This window comes from Leptonychotes weddellii, chromosome 9 (assembly GCF_054177405.1).
Source record: "Leptonychotes weddellii isolate Sample4059 chromosome 9, ASM5417740v2, whole genome shotgun sequence".
Classification (NCBI taxonomy): domain Eukaryota; kingdom Metazoa; phylum Chordata; class Mammalia; order Carnivora; family Phocidae; genus Leptonychotes; species Leptonychotes weddellii.
In genome coordinates, this window is record NC_138377.1 from 96320080 (window position 1) to 96339763 (window position 19684).

The 19684-nt window shown below is 39.8% G+C and overlaps 1 long non-coding RNA gene and 1 pseudogene across 1 annotated transcript in view; one reads left to right on the forward strand and one right to left on the reverse strand.

The window, feature by feature from the left end:
* LOC145723294 (uncharacterized) overlaps nucleotides 1-19684 on the forward strand; it is a 54827-nt gene that overhangs the window by 8316 nt on the left and 26827 nt on the right. The gene's annotated exons all lie outside the window — the stretch shown is intronic.
* On the reverse strand, nucleotides 8468-9218 carry LOC145723324 (cytochrome c oxidase subunit FA4 pseudogene; annotated as a pseudogene).

Genomic DNA, 19684 nt, shown 5'->3' on the forward strand with positions numbered 1-19684 from the left:
CGCATATGCCAATTAGGTGAATTTTGTCAACCGTGTTGCTCTGATTTCTCTCCGTACACATTTTTGTTGCTTGTTTCATCAGTTACTGAAAGAGATATATTAGAGTCTCTCCTTATACTTGTGATTTTGCCTCTTTCTCCTGTTAACCTTGTTTATTTTTACTTTATATTTATTTTTATGGACATTAGTCAGTTCAAGTTAATGTCTGACAACCCTAACATCTAGGTGCTTGTGGGCTTGTCTTCCCTGTCTGTTTTTCTTGTCTGTTTTTTGTTTCCTCTTGGTCCTAACTTGGTACACCTAGTTTTTCTGATTGAATGCTAGAGGACTTACATGAAAATGTGTAAAGGCTTTGGATGGCATCATCTCCTTCTATAGGGGATTCACCCTAGCCTCTGGCAAGCAGTGAGAATAGGGGCTGGCTGTCTGCCTCAATTCAGTCAAGGACTGAACAGACCTGAGGCCTGGTTTCAGGCTTTTTAAGACTTGGTCTTCCTCTGGATGGCCTTTCCTCCCAGACCATAGCCCTCCTGTGGTCCCAGCTGAGAACCTAGGGTCATTCTTGTGTCCTTTATCCTTGGCAAATCCTAAATTTAAATTTTGCTTGACTTCTTACCCTGCATAGCTAAGAATTGGCAAATATCTCAAGGATAAAAATGCCAACTGCCAGGATCACTCTTCTGTGTCTCCACTGTCTCTTGGATCTTGACCCCTTGAGTCCGGGCTGTCTTGGAAACCCAGAACGGTGCTTTGTGTTTCCCTGCTCTGTGAGATAATCCAAAGCTCTGCTGGCTTCTCTGCCTCCTCGTGGGTGACCTTGGCCAGGCCTTTGGCCTCTCACCCTACACCACATGTCCCAAGGGGAAAAGTGAGGACCAGATGTCCCTATCTTTCAAAGAGCTTTCTTTTTTTCTCCAAAATTGTTGCCCCTTGAACTGTGGCTACCTTGGGAGTCCTACAACTCTACCAAGAAATTTAAATAAATATTTTATCCAGCTTTCTCAGTCAATCTCAATGAAAACTTTCTCTTTTCTTAAAGATTTTATTTATTTATTTATTTATTTATTTATTTATTTATTTATTTATTTGTCAGAGAGAGAAAGAGAGCACAAGGAGGGGGAGTAGCAAGCAAAGGGAGAAGCAGGCTCCCCGCTGAGCAAGGACCCTGATGCGGGGCTCCATCCCAGGACCCTGGGATCATTCCCTGAGCCGAAGGCAGACGCTTAACTGACTGAGGCACCCAGGCATCCCTCAGTGAAAACTTTCATTTGATACAGGCTTCTCCATCATAGCCCAAAGCAGAATTATACCTTATTATCCTTTAAAATCTCACTTTAATGATTTTTGATTCAATCAAAACTATTCCCCCCCCAGCCCTTTTTTGCTGTTCTATGAGGACATACTCAAATAAGGCATACATACTTTCATACGCTTTTCACTGAGTCACCTTAGGCTTATCTCCCCAATCATATTCTTTTTTTTTTCCCCAATCATATTCTAATAAATGAACTTTACAACTTTATTGCATGTGGAGTGTATAAACTGGCATCCTCAGCATGATCTCTTTGAACTTCAGCTTAATCCGGTCGAGTACATAGGGATACAATTTCCCATTTTGAAAATCATGACGCCATAGCTCACAAGATTCACTTAGCAGAGAAGTTAAGGACCATTCTTGAATGAAGGCTACTGAGTAAGTGGAGAAATTCTAACTAAATCGTAGTTATTTTAGCTCCAAGTGCAGCCACCATTCATGCTTCTTTTTTTATTGTGGGCTCCCTGAAGCCAGAACCTTCTTCTGCATGTTCCATCAGGCTCACAAAGGGTCGGAGTACACCCTTGTACTCTGAACAACAGATGCTCTAGGGATGCTTGCTGAAGTGATTTATATTGTGTTGCAGCAGCTGATCAGAAGGGGAGGCTCCCAGCCTGACACTGGTTCTAACTATTGCATCAGATTTTTATTTAAAAGGAACTGAGAATAATAAATTAATTTCTGGTGCCAAAAGAAACCCACAGGAATTTATGAGAAATACAACAAACTCACTAACATTCCTACTCAGTATTTTTTCTTCTCTGTCTTATATTTAGGCACATCTGGGGATAACTAAATCAGATAAATCTGCCCCTCTCAGGCAGGCAGCTTAACCCAGCAAAAACCCCCACTAAACCACCCCGAATAAAGCAAACTGACATCATTTAACCATTAATGGGGCCTGTTATGGTCTAAAATGACAGGCATAGAAATTGAAGCCATTTCTGAAATAAGTCATTCAGAATTCCAGGGGTGGAGAGAATACAACCTTTAGTTTCAACATAAATTCTGAAGCATTTTGAAAAGAAAAGAGCTGTCCATGACACATTGCCGAACAAGTCAGGAAATACAACAGATGTCTTCAAGCAGATAACCGGTCAGCTTGTCCAAATGTGGGAAAAGATCGTGTCCCCTCAGTCTGGGTCATGGGATTCAACCAGACTTTATGAGTTACCAAGTGGAGACTAACTCAACTCTTGACAGAAGCTTTTACAGGGCTTGGGGAAAATATTCTTCATTTGTTAAAAAGTAGAAATGCCATTTCTGTTATTTGCTCACTCAATGAACATCTCTAAGCTCCTGTCTCAGATTCATCCTAATTTACATCTGTCCCCAGCACAGAAACTGCAATCCACGAAAGAGGTCAAAATTGTCAGCACTGTTTTGAGAAAGGGCTGCTGGGCAGAGAGTCAAGCTCGGTTTGCTGGATTTTTGAAAATGTTTTAATCAATTTTATTGAGGTATTATTTATATGTATGTGCCTATATGCACACATGTGTGTCTATGTGTCTATACAGTAAAATGAACCTATTTAAAGTATGTAGCACCAAGAGTTTCAACAAATGTATACATTCAGGTAAACAACATCAAAATCAAAACGAAGACCTTTCCTCACCCCCCCCAAAAGTGTGCTTGTGCTCTCCCAGTCCATCAGAGAGATTGACAACCAGCCCTAGGCAACCACTGATCAGCTTTTTGTCACTATAGCCAAGATCTGTCGTTTCTAGAGTTTCTAGCATTTCAAATGAACAGAATTCTGAGTACGTGCTCTTTTATAACTGACTTCTTTCACACAGCATAATTATGTTGAGATCCATCCATCTGGTTGTATGTGATTCCTTTTTATTGCTGATTAATAGTCCATAATATGCATGAACTACAATTTATTTATCCACTCACTAGTTTATGGACATTTTGGTTATTTTTAGTTTGGGGCTCTTATTAAGTGGCTAATAAACATTTATGGGTGAGTCTTTCATGGACTCATGTCTTCATATCTCTTGGGAAATGCCTAGAAGTAGAATTGCTGAGTCATATGCTAAATGCATGCTCAACTTTATAAAAACTGCCAAAATTTTCTGAAGAAGCTATACCATTTACATCAGCCCCACTATTCCCCAAGCTCCACATCCTTCCAATTCCTGAAATTGTCAGGTTTTTTGTATTAACCACTGTGATGGCTGTGTAGTTATAACTCATGGTGGTTTTTAATTTTCCCGTCCCTGATGACAAAGGATGTCAGGCACCTTTCACGTGCTTATTGGCTACTTCTACATTGCCTTTTGTAAAATGTCTCTCCCAATCCATTGAGCATTTTTATTTGAATTTTCTGTTATTGTTGCATCCTGATAGTTCTTCATATATTCAGGATATAAGTCCTTTGTCAGATACATGATAGCGAAAGTGAATATTTTCTCCCAGCCTATGGCTGGTCTTTTTATTTATTAAAGATGTTTTTCAAAGAGCAGAAATGTTTAGTTTTGATAAAGACTGTTATGAACCGAACTCTATTTCCCCTAAAATTCACAGGTGGACGCCCTAAGCACCAAGCAAAGCCCCATACCCCCATATTTGGAGATAAGGCCTTTAAGATGGTACTCGAGGTTAAATGAGGTCAGGAGACTGAGGCTCTATTTTGATAGAACTCGTCTCTTAGAAAGAGAGAAAGAGACACCAGGGATGCAGGTGCACAAAGAAAAGGCGACCAACCTGCTGGCACCTTGATCTTGGACTTCCAGCTTCCAGAACCCTGAGAAAATACATTTCTGTTCCTTCAGCGCCCCCAGCCTGCAGGGGAAGCCCTCGCCGACTAATACACGAACCGAGGGATCCATTTTTTCTTTCGTGATTTGTGCTTTTTATTTTCTATCTAAGAAATCTTAGCCTACGCCAAAGTTGCAAAAATTGTCTCCTAGTTTATTTCCTGTAAGTTTTACAATTTTACCTTGAGGTCTCTTACCTATTTTGAGTTCATTTTTATGTGTGGTGCTCAGTAGGGATTGAGGTTCATTTATCATCCCCACCCAGTGTGGACATCTAGTTACTCCAGGGCCATGTGTTAGTGGCTGCCCTCCCCTTGATTGGAATATGCCAAAAATCAATGGAGTGTGTATCTGAGTTATTTACACTCTTTATTCTGTTCCACTGATCTGTGACTATTTTGGTGCCAGCACCACAATTCTCTTGGGTTTTAGAGTAAGCACTGAAATCAGGTAATCTAAGTCCTCCAACTTTTTTTTTCAAACTTGTGTCCTCTAGCCTAAGTCTTTTGTATATTTCACATACATTCCATACATTTCATGTGCATTCCATATCCATTCTAGAATAATTTTGTCAATTTTTTTTTAAAGATTTTATTTTATTAGTTATTTGAGAGAGAGCACAAGAGGGGGAGAGCGGCAGAGGGAGAAGCAGACTCCCCGCGGAGCAGGGAGCCCGACACGGGACTCGATCCCGGGACTCCAGGATCACGACCTGAGCCGAAGGCAGTCGCTTAACCAACTGAGCCACCCAGGCGCCCTGTCAATTTTTTAAAAAGAAGCGGGTGGCCTGCTGGGATTTCATTGGGATTGCTTTGAATCTATTGGTCAATATGGGGTGGATTAATATTTTTACAGTATTCCAATCCACAAACCGAATATAGTTCTCTGCTTATATGGGTCGTCTTTGATTTCTCTCAGTGATTATTTGTAGTTTTTAGAATACAGGTCTTGCATATATTTTGTTACATTTATCCCTAAGTATTTCCCATTATTTGATAATACTATAAATGTTATTTTGTTAAATTGCGTTCTCTAGTTGTCATTGCTAGGGAAAGATAGTTGATTTTTGCATACTGGCCTTGCATCCCCTCACCTTGCTAAAGTCACTCAGTAGTTCTAGTAGCCTTTCTTAAAAAGATTCCTTAGGATTTTCTATGTACACAATCCTGCTGTCTATGAATGAAGAGGTTTAACTCCTTCCTTTCTAATTCAGGTGATCTTTGTTTCTGTCTCTTGAATTATTGCACCAGGTAGGATCTCTAGGACAATGTTGAATAGAGGTGGTAAAAGCAGACATTTGTCTTATTTCTCACATTATAAGGAAAGCACACAGACTTTTATCATTAACTAATCCTCTTTACCAAAATAGAAAGTTCCTTTCTATTCCTAGTTTATTGAGAATTTTTATCACAAATTACTGTTGAATTTTCTCAAATACTTTCTCTGCATTTATTGAAATGGTTATACAATTTTTATTCTTCATTCTGTTACAGTGGTGAATTACATTGATCGATTTTTTTTTTAAAGATTTTATTTATTTGACAGAGAGAGATAGTGAGAGCAGGAACACAAACAGGGAGAGTGGGAGAGGGAAAAGCAAGCTTCCCGCTGAGCAGGGAGCCCGACGCAGGGCTCGATCCCAGGACCCCGGGATCATGACCTGAGCCGAAGGCAGGCGCTTAACGACTGAGCTACCCAGGAGCCCCACACTGATTGATTTTAATGTTAAAATATTTCAGTTAATGATTGCATTCCTGAGATAAACTCTACTTTTGCCTTGTGTATTATCCCTTAAGATATCACTAGTTCTACTTTTTAAAGATTTATTTGGATTTATTTAAGGATTAATAATTTATTTTTGTAAGTTCCATTTTCTTTATCTTTTGTAAGGATTTTTGAGTTGTATGTTCATGAGAGATACTGGTCTGTATTTTTTTTTAAAACAATGTCTTTATGTAGTTCTAGTATCAGGATATGATGATCTCATAAAGAGTTGGGACATGTTTTCTCTTCCTTTTTCTGAAAGAAGTCATTTAAAATTGGTATTATCTCTTTCTTAAATGTTTGCTGGAATTCACTAGTGAAGCCATCTGGATCTGGAATGTTTTGTTTTGTTTTGGGAGGAAGCTTTTAAACTATTAATCCAATTTTTTAAATGAATTATGTGTTGTGCTTGAGTTTCCAATTTCAGTTTCAATTCCAACATTACTCAGAGTTTAACAAAAACTATATGCAGAAGCCGAACTAAGAAACCCCCAAGTGACTTAATTAAACATTATATATTCAAACAAGTATTTCTTTTAAAAGATAAATGGCAAAAGCAAACTTAAAAGGTGTAATGGGATAGACTATCTGAATCCCTGAATCAGTCTTTTTCTCTCCCTAAATCAAGATCAGGTGTCCTTTGATCTCTGACATTCCAGTGTCTCTTGGAGAGACACGGACAGCCAAGCACATGGGTTGCTCCAGGCAAGTGGCTTGATGATGGTGTGACCAACTGGCATCTTATTCCCCGGCTCTCCCCGGTCAGGAGTTACAGTATTTTTTCATCAGCATGCTTCCATAATTAGCGTCTTGGTAAGCATAACTCTATTTGCTGCTTTTTGCTCTATTTGTGCCTGTCAATTTAGAAAGGAAATAGCCAAATCCTCATGTTCTTTCACATAATGCCAGTCATATTAGTCAAAGCAGGCCATCATAGGTAACACAAATAGCTCTAAGGATGAGAGATATCGCTCACAAAGCTCGAGACACATTCATAACACATATCAGGCTATTGTGGGGTTTTTTTTTTTTGAGTAAGTTGTGTCTTTAAGCAATTGGTCATTTCATCCAATTTGTTGATTTTATTGGCATGAAGTTGTTCATCACACTCCCTTACTATGCTGTTATTTATTGTCTCTAGAGTCTGTGGTTAGCTCTTCTCTTTCATTATGTTAGTAATTTGTCTCTCTCTCTCTCATTCTCTGATGAATCTTGCCACAAGTCTTTCAATGTATTGGTCTTTTTGGAAAACTGCTTTTGGTTTTGTTGAAGCTCTCGATTATTTGTCTGTTTTCTATTTCTGCTCCTTATTATTTCTTTCCATTTACCTTGGGTGTCATTTGCTCTTCTTTTCCTAGTTTTTTTTTTCAGAATGAAACTAGAAATGTTGATAAAATACCTTTGTAAAATAAACATTTAAAGACAAAAATTTTTCATCGAGCAGTATCCCACAAATTTTATGGTGAGTTTTCATAATCACCTATTAAGGTATCTTCGTAAATATCTCGTGATATACTTTTTGAATCAAGGCTTTTGAATCAAGAAGTGTGTTGTTTGGGGTGCCTGGGTGGATCAGTCGGTTGAGCATCTGACTCTTGATTTCAACTCAGGTCATGATCTCAGGTTGTGAGATAGAATCACGCATAGGGCTCTGCGCTCAGCAGGGAGTCTGCTTGAGATTCTCTCCCTCACCCCCTCCCTCTGCTCCTCCCCCCTGCTTGCTCACTCTCTCTTTCTCTCTCTCTCTCTCTCTAAAATAAATAAATAAATCTTAAAAAAAAAGAAGTGTGTTGCTTAATTTCTACATATTTGGGCGTTTTAGATATCTTTCTGTTACTGATTTTTGGTTTAATTCCATTTTGTTGGGATTAAACAAACTTTGTTTTCAGTCCTTCAGATATACTGAGATTTGTTTTTATGGCATCTTGATACATATTCTATTTGCACTTTAAAAAATTGTGCATACTATCGTTAAATTGATGCTCAATAAATGTCAGTTAGGGTCAAATTGGCTTAAAGGTTGTTCAGGTGTTTTTTATCTTTACTGATTTTTTGATTTTTGTTCTATCAGTAATTGAGAGAAACATACTGAAATCTCCAACAACAATTGTGGATCCATCTATTTATCTTTGCAGTTCTATAAATTTTGCTTCACGCACTTTGAAATTATCTTAGTAAAAGTATACACATTTAGGATTTTGTGTCTCTTGATGAATTGTGTTTTATTATAATTAAATATTCATTTTTATCTCTGATTGTATTTCTTTGCCCAATACCACTTTTTCTTTTCTTTTTTAAGTTTCAGATATTTATTAATCAGTGTAAAATAAACCCCAACACAATACACCAACATGACTTCATGCATTTAGAGGGGAAATATTTCCTGGATAAGTGGAAAACTGCAGATGTCTTCTGGGAGATCTTCATTCTAAGCAGCGTTATAGTGAAACATTTCACTTAGAAGTCTGGATTTTCGGGGTGCCTGGGTGGCTCAGTTGGTTAAGCGACTGCCTTCGGCTCAGGTCGTGATCCTGGAGTCCCGGGATCGAGTCCCACATCGGGCTCTCTGCTCAGCAGGGAGTCCGCTTCCCCCTCTGGCCCTCCTCCCTCTCATGCTCTCTGTCTCTCATTCTCTCTCTCTCAAATAAATAAATAAAATAAAATAAAAAAAGAGGTCTGGATTTTCTTTCTTCAGTTTGCTGTAATCTACACTCACTGAGCAGAACTTGTATTGATCATTGGGACCCAGTTTATTCCAGGGTTCTATGTTATTCTTCCTGGCCCAACTGACATCAGGATTGAACAATGCCAGGCACAAGACATACAGGGCTGCTCCAATAACATAGGAAGATGCAGATCAAACTCGGATGCTTCTTGGCCTGATCCAGGATCTGATGTAACATGGGTGTGGCAGAGGCCTCCCGTCCAGAAGGAGAAAATATCAAATCTGCCAGGCCCAGCACTAAGTAGTCCTACGCTAACGATGAACGGATGTCCAAAGTCACCCAGCTACTTTTTCTGATAATAATACAGTCACACGTCTTCTTATCATTATTCTTTTCATGGTGTGTCTGATTCCATCCTTTTACTTGCAAACTATCTGTGCCTTTATGTTTAAAGTGGGTTCCTTGTAGACAGCATATAGTTGGATCTACCTTTTTAGCCTATCCGATAGAATCTGATTTTTAAATTGGGGTGTTTAGACCATTTATATTTAATGTAATTTTTGGTATGAATTTTCCAACTTGTTTCTTGTTTCTGATTTGTCCCATCTGTTCTTTGCTCCTTTTTCCTTCCTTCCCTGCCTTCCTTTGGGTTAATTAGGTCTCCTTTTCATTCCATTCAATCTCCACTATTGACTAATTAGGTACACTTCTTTATTTTTTTTTTAGTGGTTTCTCCACAGCTTACAATAGATATCTTTAGCTCATTACAGTTCCCCTGTAAGTAAAATTATATCCTTTCATGTGCAGTTTTTGACCTTTACAACACTATACATTCATTTCTGCCTCCTATCCTTCATAGTATTACCATCATACATTTATTCAACTATCTTTTAAAGAACTTAAAAAATGAGGACTAAAACCATTTCCTAACATATTTATACTATTTTTGACACTCTTTGCTTCTTTGAGTAGATCCAAGTTTACAGCTGATATCATTTTTTTCTTCCTGAAGAATTTCCTTTAATCTTTCTTGCTGTGTGTTTCTGCCAGTAATGAAATCTATCAGCTTTTGTTACCAGGAAAAGTTTGTTTTCATTTTTAAAGACTATTTTCTCTGACTATAGAATTCTATATTGACAGAGTGTCCTTTTTTCCTTTCAGCACCTCAAAGGTGTCTTTTCTTGTTTTCTGGTTTGCACAGCTTGTGACAAAAAGTCTGTGGTACTGTTATCTTTCATCCTCTGACATAGAGTGCCTTTTTTCTTTAGACACTTTTAATAGTTTCATTATTGGTTTTCAACAATTTGATCGTGATGTGCCTTTGTCTTTTATTTTTGTTCTGCTTGGAATTTACTGAGGTTCTTTGGTCTATGAGTTTACATTTTTCATCAAATATGGAAAAGTGTTGCCAATAGTACTTTAAACATTTTTCTGTCCTTTTTCTCTCCTCTGGGACTTTAGCAACATATGCATTATATTGTTTATGCTGTCTATTTATTGTTCAGCTTTTTAAAAATTTTCTGTGTTTGAGTTTAGACGGTTTCTATTGCTATGTCTTTAAATTCACTGATGCTTTAAGTTTCTTCTAATCTACTCTTAACCAGTGTTAAGGTTAAGTGACTTTTTCATTTCACATATTGTATTTTTGCCTCTAAAAATTCTATGTAGTTCTCTTCTCAAGGATTTTTGTATCTTCTATTTTACATCATTATATTAATATTTTTCTTTAGGACCTTGTACATACAGAGCATATTTTTTTAAGTTTATTTTTTTTTTTAGTAATCTCTACATCCAATCGGGGCTTGAACTCATGACTGCAAGACCAAGAGTCACACACGCATGCTACTGACTGAGCCAGCCAGGCACCTCTTGAGCATATTTATAATAGCCTTTTTAAAGACCTTGTTTGCTAATTCTGTCATTTCTGTTTCTGCTTCAACTGACTGATTTTTCTCCTCATTTTGAATCACATTATCCTGTTTCTTGGTGTGTCTAGCAATTTTTAGTTAAATTTTTATTTCACTGTGAATATTACGCTGTCAACTATTTTGTTGTCTTCCAGTAGAGAGTGTTGGAATTTTTATATCAGGAGATTAAATTGCCAAGGATTAGCTTACCTCTTTCAAGGTTTGTTTAAACCTTTGTTAGGGCAGGTCTGGAACTGAATGCCCCGGATGATCAATACGAAATTTCCACTCTGTCTGGTTATAGACTAAACATCTCCTCACCTGTATGAACCTTGGGAACTGTGCAACTGACAAATCTTTGCCTGCAGTCATGGTGTTTCAGTCTTCACATGCGGGACTTATAATTCAACAAGCATTTCAGGGGACCCCTGTGCAATTTGGGGGATTTCTTCTTCTGCATAGATTCTTCTCTCCAGAGTTCTAGCTATCCTTCCAACTATTTTGGCATCCCTGGACATTGAGCTCCATCTCCTCAACTCGGTGAGGCCTCCATGCTCTGCTTGAAATTTCTTCTGTGTATCACAGTCCAGAGTGTGCCTCTAGACACAAATCCATAGAGATCACTGGGCTCATCTTATTTGTTTCCCTTCTCTCAGGGATCATACTCCCAGGTAGCATGTTAACCAATGTCTGAAAGCAGTTGTTTAATATATTCTGATCACTTTCCTAGTTTGTTATGGTGGGAAAGTAAATCCGAACTCTGCTACTCTAGCATGGTCAGAAATGGAAATCCTCTGTGCTGAATTTTAATTCAGAAACTCTCAGCCGGGCTGGGGAAAGCAGAGGTGGGTTAACAGGTTTGCAGATTAAACAGACATATAATATGTATGCAAAACATATTGGTGCAGTATGATGAAATAGACAGAAAAACCTGACCAAGAGGGACCTGGGATAGACTTGCCAACAGAGTAGGTAGACTGGAGCTGGAACCAGTGGGGCTGGATCATCTGGTGCCCACCGATTAGTGATAATTGCCCCTCCCGGTGATAAGAGGAGGGAATCAAACCTGGGATGGGCCTTCCCTGGGCAGGGGCCATAAAAGGATGCAGTCAAGGAGATGAGTAGCCACAGCTCCCCAAGCACCGTCTCAAAGACTAGTGTCTTTTCAACATTTTCAAAGGTTACATTTGACATGACAGTCACTAAAATAGTAATAAAAATTTGTTAATGTAAGCAATATGAAATACTCCATTGAAATACCTGTGCCTCAGATATGAGAACCTGGAGAAAGTAATCAAAGAGTAGGGACCTTTTTGTGATCATTTTCCCACCACATCCTACACATGCTTGTGCACAGCCCCCCATCTTGGATCCTCATGTTCAGCAGGTTTCTACAGCCATTGGTAGGTCCCAACAAGGCCCAGTCTGCCCCTAATGTCCCCACTCCTTAAGCTTCCTACCATGAACTCTATGTCCAAGGCAGGCAGAGTTCCTCACGGTTCCCCATGCACATGGGTGCCCTTTCCCCCAAGAACCTGTGCATCTGGTGGGTCCTCTAGATGGGAAGTCTTCCCACCACTTCTGCCAGTTCCACCCTATCTAGCTGACTTCTTCTTTCTTGTCCTTATAGATCCAGCCCACCATGTCCATCTCCATGAAATCTTTTCCCCTCACCTCTCTGTGCATGAGTGTGTGGCCCCTTCACTTATATTTGATCTTTGTTCACCTGTTCCTCCTATTAAAGTGGAACTTCTTAAAGACAAAGATTTTGCCTTATACATTTTCATAGTATTTTATCTCTAGACCAAGGAACATGGTAGAAGTTCAGCAAATGATGCTAAATGGTACACTCACTTCCACCTTAGGAATTTATCTGCCAAATGGACCAGAATACTAATGTCAGCCAATCCAAGCATCCCTTTTTCTCCACTCACTGCTGATTAAAGACTGCTAATTTACCCTGTGAAAACTCACTGATGGCTACAGCCCCTTTGCCAATACATTTGTTCTTTCTGTGTGTACCAACACAGCGAGTCTGGTGTCATGGTTCTTAGTCATGTGGGCATGCACTCAAGGCTTCACCCTGGTCACCTTATATAGATTTATGCTTCCTCAAGTCTTCTTGATTCCTCACTTTCTACCCACTCCCAGGAAGGATCATTTCTATATACGGCTCCTTTTATCATCTTCCTGTTGAAATTTAATAGTTTTGATCTCAAGGACGGGGTGCTGTTTTACTGGGCTCTGCCCTAAAGCTGGAGGCATCTCCCCATACCTCTGGAACCAACAACCAGCCCTACAATTTTGAATCCATTTCATAGTTGTGTGACTTTAGATGAGTTACTTCACTGAGTTTGATCATCTACAAAATGAGGATATTGATGATAATTATTAATGATGTTAGTCATAGTGATAATTCAATCACAGGGTTGCTGGGATGATGCAATGAAATCAAATATGTCAAGAACTAGTGTGATGCACATAGTAGGCATTCAGTAAATATTGTTGTTCTTCTTATTAGCGCTTCATACACAGATGATGCCACCTCTCACTCCAGCCCTCCTGCCTCTCACAAATATATAAATACTTCTAGGATCTGTTATGGGTTATGCAACAGTGGGAGGAGATTAACAAGAAGAAGAGTGTCTGCCACTCACATCAGAGGGGGTGATGTTATATAAATGCTAACTTGAGAGCAGACACAATTTCAAAAGCCAGTTCAGTGGAGACTTAGGAACCAGAGACCCAGAATGTCATCTACAAGCATTGTGTGGGATTCCGAACACAGAGAACCCTGTATGATTCTGAAAATTTGGTCTGTGAGAATTGTGTGGGTTTATGGAACATCAGATTCTAGGAATGCTATGTGACTCTAGATCAAATGGCTTAAAAGAACTTTGGTTGATTCTGAAGCATTAACCTGAAAGAATGTTATATGATTTACAATTTTTGGTTATGATAATGTTATGCCATTTCATAACCTTGTGTGAAACATGACCTGCAATAAACTTACATGATTCTGAAAATTTCGTTTATTAAAACATTATGTAATTCTCAAAACTTAGCCTGAAAGAATTAGTATGCTTGATTCCAGAATCCTGGCTGTGACGAGATTACTGTAATAACACAGTGTTATTGCTGAAACTTGCTATACAAGAATATGTGATTTGGAAGCTTGGTCTATAAGAAATTAAGTGTAAATCTGGAATCTTGGTTTCCATGTACCTTAGCCTATAGGACTCTTGCATGCGTCTAAAAGCTTGTTTTGTAGGAATCTCAGATAATTCTGAATGCTCGATCAAGAGAATTTCATGTGATTTCGAAGATTGGTTTCTTGGATTTTGTTTCTGAATCCTGGTTTGTAAGAATTTTACGTGAATCTGGAATTTTAGCCTGAGTGAATTTTATCTAATTCTAGAATCTCGGCTAATGAAAATTTTACGTGATTCAGAATCCTGGCATATAATAGCACAGCAGGTCAGCACTTTGGCCAGTAAGAATGTGGTACAAGTAATCTGGCCCATAGTAACACAGTTTCTCGTTTCAGAAACTTCATCTTTATGAAGTGTGATTATGGAAGCTTGGTATATCAAAGATCGCTAGCTGTCCCTTAATACCGGTTTTTCCTTTCTTCCTTGGTTATAAGCCACCCGACTTTTAGCTGGGGACATGGCCACCTGAAATAAAAATTAAACTTCTCATCCTCTCTTGCAGGTTTATGTTGTCCTTGTAACCAAACTCTGGTCAATGACAGGTGAACAGAAGAAGCATACATACTTTCTAGGAAAGGAGCCTGAGCTCTTGACACTGGGGAATACTATCCCAACCCTACAAAACATGAAAGAGAATTCAACTGCCTCATTTAAGCAAGCTGAATTCACTGTTTTAATTCAAAGAACAATAGATGATTCTAAAGACTTGTTTTCTGTCATTCTGGCACCATGGCCTACAAATTTTCTGTGATTCAATACGTTGGTGTGCTGAATCATCTGTCGCCAACCAAACACACTGCCACCCTTTTGAAGAGGAGAAGCCAAGAACATTTCCCAGAATTCCCTTCAGAGTGGTTCTGGATTAGTTTGCCTAGGAGAGGGCTTCATGTGAGATTTAGAAGAGAGAAGAAGAGAGACCCTTAGTCTCCAAAGACAGTGATAGGCAACATCATGGGCAGACTCTGGCTGCAACACCTTAGAACAGAAGTTAACAAACTATAGCCCACAGGCGAAGCTAACATATTGCATGTGTTTTGTTAATAAAGTTTGATTGAAACATGGTTATGTTTACCTTTGTCTATGTTCGCTTTCACACTACAACAGCAAAGCTGAGTGGTTGTTACAGGGACTATATGCAGCCTACAAAGACTTAAATACTCACTACCTGACCCAGCACAGAGAAAGCTTGCCCATTCCTTCTGTAGAATACATGGTCAGGGTTCCGTAACTTCAATTTAATAAGTATGTACCAAGTATCAGATGTCTGCCGTGGGGGAAGGGGAGAGTCTTGTTCGTGGGGTGGGTACCATTTAATGGGGCAAGCTAAAGTATATCCAGGTAAGAGGGTCTCAAACTTGCTTACGCCATCTTCAGATGTTCAGAGAAATATATAATTTTATTTTTCTTTCCCAATAATTGATCTGATCTCCTTCTAGTTACTATCCATTGGGTAACAGAGGCAAGAAAAGTTACAATTTAATCTACCCCAGTAATTTTAAAATGCATAAAATAATTTAGTCTTTTTAAAGCAATGCTTGGTTTCCTTAGGTAAAAACATACAGGGTGTGGCAGCTGGGGGAAAGATGGGTCTTTGGATTCTTGCAGTGTCCCCTAAATGCTAAGTCCAGCTGCAGAGGGGCAGGTCTTGAGATCTCCTTGGGCTGGTGACCGTGGGGAGGTCCTGGGGGTGTGCCTGGCATCTGCTGCTGGAGTCCGTGGTTGCTATAACTCACAGATTGCACTCCCCCTTCCTCTGCATGGTCAGATCACCCCAACTGATTTGGCCCCACTTCGGTTCTGGCTGTTATTTTGATTGAAGTCTGGTCTTCAAGTTCACTCTAAGCAAATAGATACTTCCCTAGAGAAAAGTAGCTCACAATGCTGTGAATACAACAATAACAAAAAGTCAGCTTCATTGTCATCTCCCAACCTCCTTAGACCCAGTGGGAGAAAAAAGAGGATTCCTGGACCCATCGGGACTTCTTGCACTCTGGGCAAGGCACTGGGACCCCTGAGGAGGGAACCAGGTGCTATTACATCAGCCTGCGAGTTCTCACAGACCTGAGTCTCACTTTGTCCCATCAGAGAAGGACACGTAGTCGGGGGTCCTGATGTCTGTTAGGCAAGCTCACTAAGGCATTGATGGTTAAGAAAACTATTAATTTTTAAAATTATTATATCACAGAATGGCAATCACACCCTTTTTTAATATATATTTTATTTATCTATCTATTTAATTATTTATTTGAGAGAGAGAGAGAGAGCACATGCATGAGCAGGGGGAGGAGCAGAGGGAGCGGGGAGAGAGAATCTTTAGCAGGCTCCATGCCCAGCACGGAGCCCTATGTGGGGCTTGATCTCACGACCCTGAGATCCTGACCTGAGCCGAAATCAAGAGTCGACACTAAACCAACTGCGATACCCAGGTGCCCCATGGCAATCCCACTCTTCTGTTTCAGTTTTTGTGCCTGAATTCAAGCATTTGCATTACATTTGAATTTCATTATGCTACTTAACATCCGTAGGTTGCTCCAGCATAAGGGATAGTTCAGGGACCAAGAGCAAATGTAGTCACAGAGCAACAGAATCAGGCAAGGCAGGAGCCCAAGCTGCAGGAGAGCGCACTGAACCAGAAAGGAAAGCCCGGTCCTCCCGCAATGTCTCTGGCTCCCTCTACTGGGAAGGCTTAGCCTTGTGCTGGCTGGCAAAGAAAAAAAGTATTTAAAGGGCTCGGCTCCATTTTTGCAGAGTTGTCAGTGAAGGATGAATTTAGAACTGAGAGTCAATAAATTGATAACTGGCACATATGGGCTTATATCTACCTGTAATTCCCTTCTAGAAAAAGGGAGAAATGTTTGTAATATGGATTTATTTTAAAATAACAACGACCAACATAATGCATTTTAAGAAAATAACTATATTTTCCAAACAAAATTAGTGAAAAGAGTGGCATTATTTGAAATTTTTGGAACACTCTTTGACATTTGACTTAATGAAAGACAGCTAGACTCTTGTATCAGCTTCTGCAGTCAATTTATTTTGATATGTTTTTTGGTTGAAGTAGCTGAAGCAAATCTGCTTCTACCACACACACACACACACACACACACACACATGCTATGGTAACTATGTAAGTGATAGATACGTTAGATTGTGGTGATCTTTCCACAATGAATATGTATATCAAAACATCCAAGGGTGCCTGGGTGGCTCAGTGGGTTAAACATCTGCCTTCGGCTCAGGTCATGATCTCAGGGTCCTGGGATCGAGCCCCTCATCGGGCTCCCTGCTCAGTGGGGAGCCTGCTTCTCCCTCTGCCCCTTCCCCCTCCTTGTGCGCACTCTCTCTCTCTGGGTCAAATGAATAAATAAAATCTTTTTTAAAAAATTAAAAAAATAAAAAACAACAAAAAACATCCAGTTGTGCACCTTAAAAATATACAATTTTTATGTCAGTGATATTTCAATAAAGCTGTTTTTAAAAGCTTTTTTTTTTTTAAAGAAAATCTGGCTTCACATAAAAGTGTAGCTAGAAAAGGGAGGAGTATTTTAAGTTTTTAAGATGACTGTGAATATTCTGCTTTACCAGTGCAGCAAAGCTCAGCAAGTGGTAGCTTCTTAAAGGATAGTTACAATGAAGGGCACCTGGTTGGCTCAGTCAGTAGAGCGTGAGATTTCAGGGTCATGAGTTTGAGCCCCACGTCGCGTCTAGAGCTTACTTAAAAAAAAAAAATCAGCCTATTTGCAGTGAGGAATCTGAAATCATATCAGTGAACTTTTCATACTCTGTTTCATTAAAATCTACTTGTCAACCTTGCACTTTAAATGCATCTTTTGCTTGTGCCTGGTCTTAAAACATCAAGCACCAAGCATTTGGAAAATATTGGTTCATTGAGTTATTTAGATCTTCCAAATGTTGATACATTTCATTATACAATATAAAAAAATAACATTCCTTAATATTACGACCAATCCCACTGTATTGGGAAGCTGTCAATCTCACAGTGGCAAACACAGAATTTTCCAAAATTCTGATTTGCGCTTGAAAGCTTGAATTTTATAATTGGCAACAATTAATGTCAATTTCTTTTCCTTGAGGTGGTGGACTTATTTCATTCATTTTCAAGATTGTGTCTGCCAAATACACAAGTCTGGGTAACTATACTTTATCTGTCTTTCAAGTAAAAATGGTGTTGCATGAAAAAGCGTCTAAGTTCGGCTCACAATTCAATCAATCACACGAGTCCTTGTCCTCTAGCTAACCCTCATGCTTTTGTATGCAGCAGAAGTGTTTTATGCATTTTTCCCATTTTGTCACACAGAACCAGAATATTAAAAAGGCATGTCCTCAAGGTTCAATATTTAATCAAATGAATAATTCTTACTGCTTCATCAAGGACATTGTTTGTTTTTTTTTTAAAGATTTTATTTATTTATTTGAGAGAGAGAATGAGATAGAGAGAGCAGGAGAGGGGGGAGGGTCAGAGGGAGAAGCAGACTCCCCGCCGAGCAGGGAGCCCAATGCGGGACTCGATCCCGGGACTCCAGGATCATGACCTGAGCCGAAGGCAGTCGCTTAACCAACTGAGCCACCCAGGCGCCCAATCATGGATCTATTTAAACATTTGATAACTAAGTATCATCATGTACTTTTAGGGCCCTAATTTTCATTTGAATTGAGAGTCCTGTTGGCATCACGTAGTACTATTTTATTTTCAAGGACTCCGAGGCTAGGAAGAGGCATAGCACAAAGGTGACAGGTTTATACCAAGTGATGGCAGGCTGCGTGAACAAAGGGTTTCAAGTAGTTTGGATAGAGGGGGAAAGTGGCAGAAGAGTTGGATCATTACACAAAATCATAATATGCCAAACCCAGAGGAATCTATATCTCTGTAGTCAGTACCATAGTCATAGTGCCGGTGGTGATTTTGTTTTATCAAAATAACACCTTTTAGAGCTAACAATCCCCGACTACTGAAGCAAGACCCTGCTGAGTGCTTTGCCCAGTGCCCTGTGAATTACGGGATTGTTCGGTCTGGCTGGAGAACAGGCATTCTTCCTGGCCCTGGGGGAGTTCCGCTGTTCCCTCTAATCCTGCCAGGTGGTTCTTCCCTGGTCCCCATGTCGTTCCTCCATGCCTGGGCTTCTCAGTGCTCTGTGAAGATTTAACGGACCCTCTGTGGATCTCTGAGTTCTTCCTCTCTGTGGCTCTCTTATGTGTCATCTGCGCCCTGTGAATTCTGCCTGCCTTGGGCTCCCTAAATTCAATTCTGTCTTCTCAACTCAGGGAGTCCACTGGGATCTGTCTGTGTTTCTTCTTCCTGCACTGTGGTCTGGAAACTCTCTTGGGGCAGCAAGATAAGGCAATCTCAAGACTCGTCTCATTTGTTTCTTGGGGCTTGGGGATCATTGTTCTGTGTTGCTTGAGGTCCAGTGTCTTGAAATCCACTGGCTCATATTTTTAGTTGTTTCAGGTGGGCTGGTAAATCCAGTCCCTTAACCCTTCTTGGCTGGAATTGGAAGACCCTGAGTGTTCCACATCTCATCTTCCCGTCAACACCCATGTATTAACCTGACCCATCCTTAACCATGTAATTTCTGAGCTCATCACTTTTTTGCAGCCAACACTAAGAAGATCACACTATTAACATTCTGTCTTCAAACTTCTTTCCCTAGACTACATTCCAAGGGACCACAGGTAATAGTTTTACCAAATGCTTCTCCACTGCCAGGATAGCCATCTTGCCAGCCTCCAACATCAGTTTTCTCACTGCTTGCCACTGACCCTCTAAGAGAATGCCACATCTTGAATGCAAGCGGGTGCAGCCAACTCTGGAAAACAGTATGGAGGCTCAGCAAAAAGTTGAAAATAGAGCTACCCTACGACCCAGCAATTGCACTACTGGGTACTCACCCCAAAGATACAAATGTAGGGATCCGAAGGGGTACATGCACCCCGATGTTTATAGCAGCAATGTCCACAATAGCCAAACTGTGGAAAGAGCCAAGATGTCCATCGACAGATGAATGGATAAAGAAGATGTGGTATATACATACAA